Source organism: Leopardus geoffroyi, chromosome B1 (genome assembly GCF_018350155.1).
Source record: "Leopardus geoffroyi isolate Oge1 chromosome B1, O.geoffroyi_Oge1_pat1.0, whole genome shotgun sequence".
In the NCBI taxonomy this organism is placed as follows: Eukaryota; Metazoa; Chordata; class Mammalia; order Carnivora; family Felidae; genus Leopardus; species Leopardus geoffroyi.
Genome location: NC_059327.1, coordinates 71,009,147 through 71,022,270, shown reverse-complemented (window position 1 = coordinate 71,022,270; position 13,124 = coordinate 71,009,147).

The following is a 13,124-nucleotide window of genomic DNA, read 5'->3' as shown; positions in this document are numbered from 1 at the left end:
CACCGCCAGGTATAGAATTGCGGAGTTGCAGCCTTTGCACTCCCCTTGTTTACAGTCTTAATGGAATTTAAACCCTCTCCTTCCTCCTTTCTCCCTTTTTAGTTTAGTCCCTGTGGCTGTTTCCAATTTTCCACTTTCTCTGCAGCTGCTTTTGGGGGGGGGTGCTTTTCCCATGTTCTCCCCTGCCCCTTCCAGTCTCCGTCCTCTCTCCGCCAGCAAAAGCGGGTCCCTGCCTGCCGCCGGCTTCTCTATCTCCAAGTTCACCCCTCCACGCCACATACCTGCTGAATTCTGTGGTTCAGGTTGTGCATATTGTTGTGTTAATCTTCCCATCAGTTTTCTAGGTGTGTAGGATGGTTTAGTGTTGGTCTGGCTGTATTTCATGGATGCAAGACACACAAAAAAACTTCCATGCTGTTCCGCCATTTTGGCTCCTCCCCCCAAGCCATTCTTACATTATAATCTTAAAACACAAATTAATGTTTTGGTCATTGAATGTACAAGGCATCGAATTAGATAATGAAGCAGATACAGAGATAAGCATTTCCAGCCTAGTAGGGAAGAAAAGCCAAAATTACAAATAATATGGCACAACTCAAAAAGTATCAAGGAATGTAAAAAAAGCCCAAGCAAGGTACAGTACATGATTACACAAATTGCTCTGGACTGGTAATCAAGACTAATCAGTTTTCATGGAAACGATTGCAGTTAATCCGAACCTCAGCAAATATGATGAATTTGGAGAGGTAAAGATACAGATAAGTATATTTTGAGGATGATGTTATAATAAAAGGTAAAAAAAAAAGAAATGTGGCACCTTTGAAAAAAAATTATTCAATTGGGATTAAATAATAGAAAGAAATACAGACAAGAATTAAGCCTTGAAAATTGTAGATATGCAATAAATCTTGTTTAAACTGAATAATTACTTTGAGTCTAATTGAAATGAATTAAGTGTTAGAATAGAGCTTATCCATGGAGGTCTTGAAAGTCAAATTGTAGCTTTTAGGATTTACTCTGTTGGAAAATAATTTACTCATTCAGTACATATTTATTAATTTCTTTTTAAAATCGAGCATTTCAAAAGTTTCTAGGAATTTAAAGATAAACATGATAATTCTTGAGTTTGGGGAAGTCATTGCCTGGTTACCCTGGCCCAAGGTTAATGAAGGGGGCCTAATGGAGTGCTGCCAGACATAATTTTAAAGGATCAGTGAGACTTAGACTAAGAGGGGAAGAAATAGAATTCCAGGGAGAGGTGACTTATGGCCTAAAGATACAGAGGCTAGAAACTGCCCGGCGTGTTTTAGGGTGGTCCTGGTTTTCCCCGGACTTTCCCAATTTTATCACTGAAAATTCTGTGTCCTGGGAACCCCCTCAGTCTTGGACAAACTGAGGTGGTTGGGAGGAATGGACAAGAAGAAGGCTACAAGTTTAATAAGGTATAATATGAAAATGAGGCAGGGAGTGGGAAAATATAATACTGCAGAACTACCCATATGCTGGATCATGGAGAGTTTTGATTCAAGACTAAACGTCTAGGACTGCATCCCAAGGAGCCATTGATGAGTTCTAAACAGAAAAACGGCATGGTTTTATCTACTCATAAGATAAAACAGTCATCAGTAAGAAGGCTACCGACACATACCCCCAGCAAGAAATAAAGACAACTGAGCATATTAGTGGCAGAAAGCATAGAAAAGGAAAAAGTAGAAACATTTGGGGATTAAAATATATAAAGCTTGATTGATTAGAGATGGAAGATGATGTCATTCGTTCATTCACACATTCATTCAAACCTACTCATGTAGCAGAATTAGATGATAAATACTATTTTAGGAAGTGAGGATATACAGCAAGGAGAAAAACAAATATGCAGCTATACATGTTCGATTGGGGATGCCATTTCATCAATGTGGAGTGCAAAAGGAAGAGCTAGTTGTTGAAATAAGATGCGAATCCAGTTTGATGCGTTGGTTGTCATACCTGAAGAGTCGCATGAAAAAATTTCTGTACTAGTCAGTCATACTTTACAAAGATCACTCTAGCCACAGTGAATAAAATAGATTTTGTGGGACAAATTAAGGAAATAAATAGAGAAAAGTGAGAAGGTAGAGCCCTATTCATGAATACTGAGACCATGGCGTACAGAAATTTGGTAGGGAAGTAAAAGAGGGAATGCATATGAAAGACATCACAGAAGCTCTTTGGACTTAATACTTATTGGGGACCACATGAGGGGCGTAGTGATGGAAAAGAGAACTCAGAAGGAGGGTTTTGGAAGATAACTAGAGAGAATTTTAACACATTGCTTGCAGATATTCTCAGGGTCATTCACAGGTGCTCTGATAATGTTCAACAGACCGTTAAAAATACAAAGTTGGACATTAATGAGATGTTAACTTGTTAAATACAAGGCGACCTTAGATATGCAGTAAAACCTTGGATTGCAAAGTACCTTGTTCTGCAAAGTGCTCAGTAAGATGAGCAAACATTTCTAATACATTTTAGCTTGATAGACGAGCGATGTCTTACAATATGAGTAGTACTAGTTCATGACACCCAACATCACATGATCACAACTGAGCCACTTTGGGCCAGTGATTCTTCTCTTTCTTTCTCTCTCTCTCTCTTTCAATCTTTGTCTCTCTCTCTCTCTCACACACACACACACACACACACACAGACACACACACACATATACTGGATTGTGGGCGATCATCTCCCATGCTCAGATGCTCAGTCTCAGGCCATGGTGTTTGGCAGAAATCAGTGATTTTTCAGAACTTTGGAAGGTGCCCACAGTATTTTTTTTTTTTTTTTTGTCACTGCAAAGCACCTATAGACAGTCTTTTGCTTTGCCATGCAAAAGTAAGCTTAAGAATGTTTTGCTTCATTCTAGGTCAGGCTACCTGCATATAGATCCTTTCCTTTGCTGCCTTATCATCAGTTACATTAAATACAGTATATGACAAGAGTTTATTAATACCGTACCGTAGTCGACATTTGTGCAAGCATATATAAGGGCCCCCATACAGAAAAAGATTTCATTGAGCCAATTGATACCAGTGATTCTGTTATGATAGTGAAAGTAGTCCTACACAATAACCCTCCTCTCTCTTGTCTCCCTCAGAGAAAACCTCAGCCACGAAGGTTTTCAAAGGTAAGTGTGGGTTCGTTTGTTTAGTTTTCTTTGTATTTTATATTTTTTAATTATTTTGTACTATAGTTCAGTACTGCAATCACTTTCATTATTTTTTATGGGGAAATTCACTTTGATATACAAGTGCTTTGAATTACAAGCATGTTTCCAGAACAAATTATACTTGCAAACCAAGGTTTTACTCTATACCCAAAACCATCAGAGTGAACTCTTGCCATTGCTGGAAAGAGAGTAGAGGAAAAATAAGAGGAAAAATAAGGATTGAAACTTAAGAACTGTCCAAGAAGCAACAGAAAGGTAAAATCTGTGAATAAGATAACAGAAGATAAGTCAGGAAAGAATGACAAAGTCATGGAAGTCATAAAGAATATCCCAATCGAAATTTTCATTATAATATTACTATGTATCATTTATGACACTAAGAATTGGATTTTAATAGGCATGATTATTTGACTTAGAATCCTAAGTTAATTTCTTTCTGTCCTGTCTCACTTATATCTGCTTAATCACCAAATATTTTAGATATACCTTTGAAATAAAGCTTCATCAAATGTGATTGGATACATACATTCTAATACATATAGTTTGTGGACATATATTTTAATCAAAAATGGTTTGAAAACTAGTTTTTCTAAACAAAGAAAATTCTAAAATTTTTACCAGAAAATTCAGAAAACATGAGTTTTCATTAACTCAGCTTATGGATATGAATTTTCAACCAAACTAGCTTAAGAGTATAACTGGTATACTCTTAAAACAAGAATGGATAACTGAATTTTTAATTAAAACCAATTGTAAACATGAATTTGCATCAAATAAAACCTAGCAGAAATTCAGTTTCTTAATTACAAGATTGAATAGGTTTCTTTTCAAAAACTTATAAAAATGCTTTTCACTAAACTAGCCTAGTTTATTTTATTTTATTAAAAAAAAAACCTTAATGTTTATTTATTTTTGAAAGAGAGACAGAGTGTAAGTGAGAGAGAGGCAGAAAGGAGACACAGAATCCAAAGCAGACTCCAGGCTCCAAGTTGTCAGCACAGAGCGCCGGTGGGGCTCGAACTCACGAACTGTGAGATCATGACCTGAGTGGAAGTGGGATGCTTAATTGACTGAGCCACCCAGGTGCCCCTAGCCTAGTTCATTTTAAATACTAACAGTTCTCTAGGAGAAAAGAAGTAGAAGAATAGGAGTTCACATTAAAACAAGCTTTTAAATAGGACTCTCCACCCATACGAGCTTAAAAAATGGCAATTTCCCAAATCTTATTGAATATAAATTGACATCAAAATGAATTTGCTAATGGGGCACGTGGGTGGCTCTGTCAGTTAAGCATCTGGCTCAGGTCATGATCTTGCAGCTCCTGGGTTTGAGCCCCACATTGGGCTCTGTACTGACAGCTCAGAGCCTGGAGCCTGATTCAGATTCTGTGTCTCCCTCTCCCTGCCCCTCCCCACTCACACTCTCTCTATCTTTCAAAAATAAATAAACATTTAAAAATATTAAAGGGGTGCCTAGGTGGCTTAGTTGGTTAAGTGTCTGACATTGGCTCTGGTCATGATCTCATGGGTTCAAGAGTTTGAACCCCAGCTCGGGCTCTGTACTAATAGCTCAGAGCCTGGAGTCTGCTTCAGATTCTGTGTCTCCTTCTCTCTCTGCCTCTCCCCTGCTTAAGCTCTGTCTCTCTCTAAAATATAAACAAAGATTTTAAAAACTTAATAAAAAATTTAAAAAAGTAAATGAACTAGCTAACATGATTTTTCCTCAAATAGTTTAAAAATACAACTTAAAAACATAACAACTCAAATCAGATTTGCAATATTATTCTAATTTACCTCTCTTATTCCAATTTATAGTCTACATATCACTTCAATTTCTAAAAATAAGGCCTGGGAGGAGGAGGACTAACCATTTTATGGGTACAGACTTTCTGCTTGGGATGATAAAAATGTTCTGGAAATAGCTAGTGGTGATAGTTACAAAACATTGTTAATGTATTTAATGACACTAAATTGTACAGTTAAGAATGGTTCAAATGATAAGAAAGAGAGGAAGGGAAGAAAAAAGAAAAAAAAAGAAAAATTAAGCATATCCTCTGTCTGGGAGGACATATGTATATGGGAACCATATACATACATATGTATGGATATACATACTACATACTCAAGCTCTCCAGCAATATTAACAAAGCCTTTCTTAATCTGGCCTGAGACTTTTTTCTTTTTTCTGATCTCTGTAGGGTTTGCTTTAGCAGCATCAAGCTGTCCATAGCTTCGCCACATAATAGTTCCTTCTCACCTCCTCACCTAAGGACTTGCTGTCCTTTTTCTTGGAGTGCACACAAACGCACACACAAACGCACATACACACACTGTCACTCACACAGTGTGTGAGTCTTGGCAGCTTCTATTCATCCTGTAAGTCTCAGCTGCAGTGACAATTTTGCCTGGTCTTGCTCCTTCCCAGGCAGAGGTGATTTCCCTTCTGTTGTCCCCCCATAACTCTTTGATCAAATGCCAACCACTGAATGCTTCCCATTGCCATGAAATCACTGATTTAGGTGAACATAGACTGGGGACACAGACTGTATTTTTTTAAATGCCCAACATACATATGACTGGTATTAAATGCTCAATAAATGCTTCTTGAATGAACGTATCCATTGTTTTCCCTTCCTATTCTGTGTTTATTGTCACATACTACTCTGTTATGAGGGACTCAAAATGCATCTGATATACCTGATAGCGTCTTTCTTTGACAACTGCTTAGAATTTATTGGTTTAATTTCTCATTATGTTTTCATTATGTTATTCTGATAAGGTGTTTCTCAGTTCCTTCGTGTGTTTTATATTTTGTCACCTCAACAAGGTGAGATCTTTTGAAGGCAAGGATTTGTTTTGCCTTTTGCATGTGTAGCCTCAAACGTGAACCTTTCGTGCCTTTCATTCCCACTTGGTAAACATCTATGAGTTACAAAAATACTCAAATAAAAGCATCATAAATTAAATTTTTTATACATTAAAATTTTCATAAATTAAATTTTTCACAAACTTTTCATAAATTTTTATTTGCCTTGTACAATTAAATCGATGGTTTATCCCTAAGGTTGTATTTTAGGCTATTCACTTCTAAAACAAATAGGAACTGTGCTCATAGATTCATAGCTATTTTCTGATGAATAGCACAGTAACCATTATAATATTCTCATGTTAGCCTAGCTTTTTTAGACTTCTTTACACCTTTAGATGTCTCTGTTTACACCTCTGTCTTTGCACCTTTAGATGCACTAAACTAGAGGGGAAAATAGTAAATTTTAGCCTATGTATGAAATTACCTTTTATATATTTATTTATTTAACCAATAAGTCACTTATTCATTTTTTTTTTTTTTGAGAAACATGAGATTCTACTATGTGCCAAGTACTATTTTAGTCACTAATGAATGACCTACAGCAACAAACGAAATCAAGTTCCTGATAACATAGAGTTTACATTCTTGAGAGTAGACAGGAAATAATCAGACAAAAAGGACACATGTATAATGTAAGGTGATAATAAATGCTAAGAAGAAACATAAAATAGGGTGAGGGAAAATAAAATATAAAGAGAAGGTAAGGTATTGCAGTTACATTGAACTTATGCACTGAAGGCCTTAGATGAGACATTTGTGCAGAGATCTAAGGAGGTGAGGGAGTCAGGCATGTGTAGACCTGGAAAGAGGAGCCCCAACAGTGAGAATACAAAAAGACTTGACAGAAGCACATGCTTGGAGTATTTATAAAACAGCTTGATAACAAGGAGTAGAAGTGAATGGGGCAGAACAGGCAAGGGGGGGAGCAGAGGATGTTGGGATCAGAAAGGTCTTGGAAGGGCCAGGGCAATAGAGAATTCCACTAGACCCCATAGGCCACAATAAGATTTGGAATTTACTTTGGGTGAAATAGAATGTCAGTGGACAGTTTTGAGCACAGGAGCGCCATGATCTGACCTATGTCGTATAATGACTCTCTGGCTTCAGGGATGCCTGGGTGGCTCAGTCACTTAAATGTCTGACTTCGGCTCAGGTCATGATCTCCCAGTTCATGAGTTCGAGTCCTGCATCGGGCTCCCTGCTGTCGGCACAGAGCCCATTTTGGATCCTCTGCCCTCCTCACTCTCCGCCCCTCCCCAGTTCACTCTCTGTCTCTCAAATAAACATTTAAAAATATATATTAAAAAAAAAATAACAAGTCTCTGGCTTCAGGGTGCCAGAAAGACTGCACAGGGCATATATAGAAGCAGGGAAATTCGTGAGAAGGTTTTCAAGAGTTTAGGTGAGGAAAATGGGGCCTTAGAACAGGGTGGTTACTACTGGATTCTGCTGACACTCCAAAAACAAAAAGAAACAAAAAGTAGAAAGCTGAAAAGATTTGATGAATTATACACACGTCCAATAGAAAGAGAGGAGTTTAAGGATGACTCCAAGATTTATGGCCTGAGAAAATGGAAGAATGAGTTTGCAGAATTACAAAAGGAGCCATTTTGTAGGAAGTTTTTAAGTGTTAGAGATGTTAAGCCTGAGAAAGCTGTTATATATCCAGGTGAGAATGTCACACAGGGAGCTGGATATGAGGGACTTCCCCCTAACTCCTTTTTGCCTTTCCAGAATTAAGCTCATGTACCCTACTATAAAATTATCAGCATGTTATTGATGGGACTGAGTATTGTTCAATAAGAGCCTGTAGCTGGATGGCTATTATGAGAATATTCTATAGAAAGCTATGTTTAGAAATAAAATGTCATTATCTCATCCACTTTGGGGAGACATTTTCTAACAGATTGTTGTTCGCTTCCGTTTTTGAGGCAAACTCTTTTCTGAGAGCCAAAATATCGACTAAAACATCTTTATGAACTAGAAATGCAGATTAATCCCCTTCAGAGATAGGAGAATTTATGTTGTGTTCCTGAGTGCCAGATGTAAGACGGGCACACTTTGCATGTCAACAAGGATTACTGTCATTTAATTTGGTATTTATGCTCCGACTTGCTCTGTGAGCAGCCCTCAAAGGGAAAACCCTTAATGCCACAGAGCTGCTGCTCAGATGGTGTAAGCTTCCTGGAAATTCAGATGGGACTAGGCCCTGGACGTCCCTGCTAATCCCTTTATTCCAGGCTAAGAGAGTATTTTGTAGAAACTGCTCATGAGGTCCATGACTTCTGTGACTATGCTTATCCAACTTATGTTTCTTGGAGTGCTTTTGTTTGCATTGGAGAACATTTTTGGACATGAGCTACCCCTCTTTGTATAGCTCCACACTGCTGTGGTTTGTCTTCCATTTGCACTCTTGCTGTCAGCAGTTACGTCAGAGGGCTGGAAGCTCTAAGGCAATGGGCTTCGGAAGCATTCCCCTACATTCTATGTTCACAACTGCTCTGCTACCACTTGACACAGTGCTTATGTTGTTCTCATGGTTTCATTCATGCCTCTCATATGAATGACCTAGCTGCTAAAGCCGTTTTCAATAAAACAGGGGAGCCTATGAGGTGCCTGGGTGGCTCAGTCAGTAAAGCGTCTGACTTTGGCTCAGATCATGATCTCACAGTTCGTGAGTTCGAGCCCCACGCCGGGCTCTGTGCTGACAGCTCGGAGCCTGGAACGTGCTTCAGATTCTGTGTCTCCCTCTCTCTCTCTGCCCCTCCCCCGCTCACACTCCGTGTCTCTCTCTCTCTCTCTCTCTCTCTCTCTCAAAAATAAACACTAAAACATTAAAAATAAATAAATAAAAATAAAAACTAAAATAGGGGAGTCTATAGAAGGCACATCATCAGGCCAACTTGCTACTTTAATTCTTTTGAGGCCATTAAAATAAAAAAAATGTCTGGAGGTCAAAGGAAATCAACAAGAATTCAGTGGCGATGCATACATACATACATACAATGCATGCTACTATATCTCTTCTATTTTCCTTTCACTTAAAAACAAAGGAAAGGTTACAGCTTGGCAGTCTCTGTGAATCCACTGCAACAAACTGAATCACTCCCTGGAGAGCCATAGAGTCTCATTGAAGAAGCACCGCTTGTCATAGATTGATTTGTGGCCCCCCCCAAAAGATCTGTTGAAGTCCCACCGCCCATCCCTTGTGAATGAAACCTTATTTGAAAATAGGGTTCTTGCCTGTGTAATCAAGGTAAGTTGCCATCCTCCTGGATTAGAGTGGGCCTTAAATCTCAGATTTGGTGTCCTTATAAGAAGACTCTGTGAAGACAGAGGCAGAGATTGAGTGATTCAGCTGCAGTCTACGGGATTCCAAGCATTGCCGGCAGCCACCAGAAGCTAGGACAGAAGCATGGACCACTTTCCCCTTACAGTCAACTTTGCTGACATCTTGACTATTCACCTTCAGAACTGGGAGAATAGATTTCTGTCGTCTTAAGCGGCCCACTTTGTGGAACTTTGTTATGGCAGCCCTAGGACACTAAAGACAAAAAAGGAAATGATGAGGCACCTGGGTGGCTCAGTCCATTAAGTGTCCAACTTCAGCTCAGGTCGCAATCTCTCAGTTTGTGAGTTTGAGCCTCGTGTCGGGTTCTGTGCTGATGGCTCAGAACCTGGAGCCTGCTTCAGATTCTGTGTCTTCCTCTCTCACTGCCCCTCCCATGCTTGCAGCCTGTCTGTCCCTCTCTCTCTCTCTCTCTCAAAAACAAACATTTCAAAACTAAAAAAACAAAAAGAGAATTGCTGTCTCTTTATTTCCTCTTCACTTGAAAATGAAGAAAAGGAAGTGAAAGCTTGTTACTGTCTGTGTCTCCCACGCAACAACTGAACCACTTCCCTGAGAGTCAAGGAGTCCTATTTGAAAAACATGGCTGCGGTCAAATGTTTCCATTTCCTTAGCTGACTGCACTGGGGAACAATCATTCGCTTTGACGTCACTGTTCCTTGAAGGTGCCTTGCTTCTCCTTCCTTCATGCCTTTGCAATTGAAATGACCATGCACAAGGATGCTTCCTTTCTTCACCCTCCTCAATCCTTTTTTTTTGTTCACGAATCAACCTAACTATCATCTGCTCTGAGACATTTTTTCAATCTGCCAGCCTCCTCTCCTCCACATACTCCCCACCCACCACACGCATGCACTTTATATGGGATGCCCCACTGCCCTACTGCAATTCTGTGTGTTCTATATTGAACAGGCTGACCCTGAAGAAGCCTGCTACACACATACCTCCCCCTACTGCACGTTGCCCAGTCTTTCTGTGGCCAAATTCTGAACCATGTGGCCATAATGGGCTTTTATTTAACCCAGTCTTATAATTAGACCAGAAGTGGGCAGAGGGCCCAAGGGCAGCAAAAGCATAGGTCTTTGATGTTCCCAATGTGAATATATTTATAAATTTTTTTTTTCAACATTTATTTTATTTTTGGGACAGAGAGAGACAGAGCATGAACGGGGGAGGGCAGAGAGAGAGGGAAACACAGAATCGGAAACAGGCTCCAGGCTCTGAGCCATCAGCCCAGAGCCTGACGCGGGGCTCGAACTCACGGACCGCGAGATCGTGACCTGGCTGAAGTCGGACGCTTAACCGACTGCGCCACCCAGGCGCCCCAACCAATGTGAATATATTTAGATGAGACTATTAGACTCTGTGTATAGTATTTTTTAAATTTTTTTAACGTTTATTCTTTTGTTTGTTTGTTTGTTTTGTTTTGTTTTTTTGAGAGACAGAGACAGAGCGTGAGTGGGGAAAGAACAGAGAGAGAGTGGGAGACACAGAATCCGAAGTAGGCTCCAGGCTCTGAACTGAGAGCACAGAGCCCGACGCGGGGCTCGAACTCACAAACTGTGAGATCATGACCTGAGCCGAAGTCAGGAGCTCAACCAACTGAGCCGCCCAGGCGCCCCTCTAGTTTTAAATCTAAGAAACTTGGAGAGAAGGACTTTGATGGGCCACAATAAGCCAAAGTTTTGACGAAGCAGAAACAAGAAGTGTATTTTAGGATAGAGGGAATAAACAGATAAACAGGTAAGAAGCAAAACCAAAGGTGCATAGTTACAGGGGAGAGATGGGGTTGGAGGAGGCAACCAAATGGAATTCAAGTTCTGGGAGACGTGCTTGACAGTAAGCAGCAGGTACCTGAAGTAGCTGAGGCCAGGCTTTCTTCCTCACACACGTAAGTGTCTGTCTAAGGTTCCAGAAATGCTTCATATGTAGCTCTTATCCTACACTACTGCAGACCTACTTGTCAGTATCTCCCAGAAAGCTATTACCTTGGTGAGAAAGGGACCTCAATCATTCCGACACTATCCCTCTACCTACTAAGCTCTCAATAAACCATTGGTGACTGTACCAAGGCTAACGCAAAAACGTCAGGACAGACTAGAAGCTTCAAGTACATCTGCCTGCATCAACAAATTTTCAGAGTAAGAAAAGCACTGGTTGAATGCTAAGGACACGCCTAACCATAAAGCATTGAGCTGTGTCTAGCTTATACTAGAATGTTTGGACTCCCTTTCCCGATCCAGCGGACCCAATATTTACCCATTCCAGCTGAACCTTTGGCTGCCTCTCACACCTGCTGTGCCCTTTCCACACCACAGCCTCTGCGCTAGCTCAGGGCACTATTTTAGTCCATGTGAATTACCATTATCTCCTCCTTCCAAGTGTTCCTGCCTCAGCTATGACCCACTCCAGTGGGTCATTTTTCATGCTGCTACCAGAAGATCCTAAAATACAGTCTGATTATTTCACTCCAGTGCATAGAATCTTACAAGCCCCCCCCCCCCAACACTTGTGTGATACAATCCGAATTCTTTTACATTGCACACAAGGTCCTTTATGATCTGACACTTACTCTCTTCAGCCTGTGTCTTGTCTTATCCCTTCTTCCCCTCCACCTTCTCTACTCCACCACTAGTTTCAATTCCTTGAATAGACCATGTCCTCTCAATTCCAGGCCTCTAAGCATGCCAATCCTTTGATCTGGAACTCTCTCCACCACAAACTCCCTTAAATGCATCCACACTACCTCTTATCTGAGTCATGTGGACTCATTCGTTGAACATCAGTGCAGATACGACTTTCTTGAATATCTCAACGATCACTCCCTTTATTCCCAAACTTAGGCTGGGCTTTACTTCTGTACGATTCTGTACCCCCTGTATTTGTTATATTTGGCTACATCACTCACCCACAATAACGTAAACTTTTTGCGGCCAAGAACACCACATAGTATCGAACTGTGTTATCTGCTGCATCTGATGCAAAGTACAGGCCCACAGCGAACACTCACTGAGTATTTTTTTCATTGAATAAAGTAGATGACAGGAATTTATTTCTGTAGAAAGCAAGAGAGGTATGAATCCTGGTAGAAGACATGATAAACAGACAAATGTTAAGGATTTGGAGGGTTTTTTTTTTTTTTTTTTTTTTTGGCAACACAGAAAACCAAGTAATATTTCACGTGTGAGTTTGCCTCCAAGGGTAGAAGTGGCACAGAGAGGGAGAATGAGGCAGAAGGATCTTCATTCGATAGGTCTAATCTAGCTGCAGGCCTATTTGCCTTAGTCTGTGTGTTAGTAAATGGATTGTACCTAAAGAAAGACCCTGCAGTGATTCAAAGTTCAGATCCAAATACAAATGAAGAAAAGCAATGTCTTCTATTAGCAGTATGGCAAAGGTCCACGTCCATAACTACCTTTGCCCAAACACTGCAGTGTAGTAATTAATTGAAGGACAATTCAATTACCAATAATTCATGACCTTGCCATGTTCTGGAATAAGGTGGGTAAGCACTCACAAGAACATTCTATATGAAGACTTAAGCTATCTTACTTTTCCCACAGTCTATGCCATTATATATTTAAAACCCATCCAACTTATCTACAATTGCAATAATAGCACCTAATCTTGCAAAAAGAGAGAATACACACACAAATAATCTCATTTGATACTACTAACAAGGCTTCCAATAGAAAGGGCAAG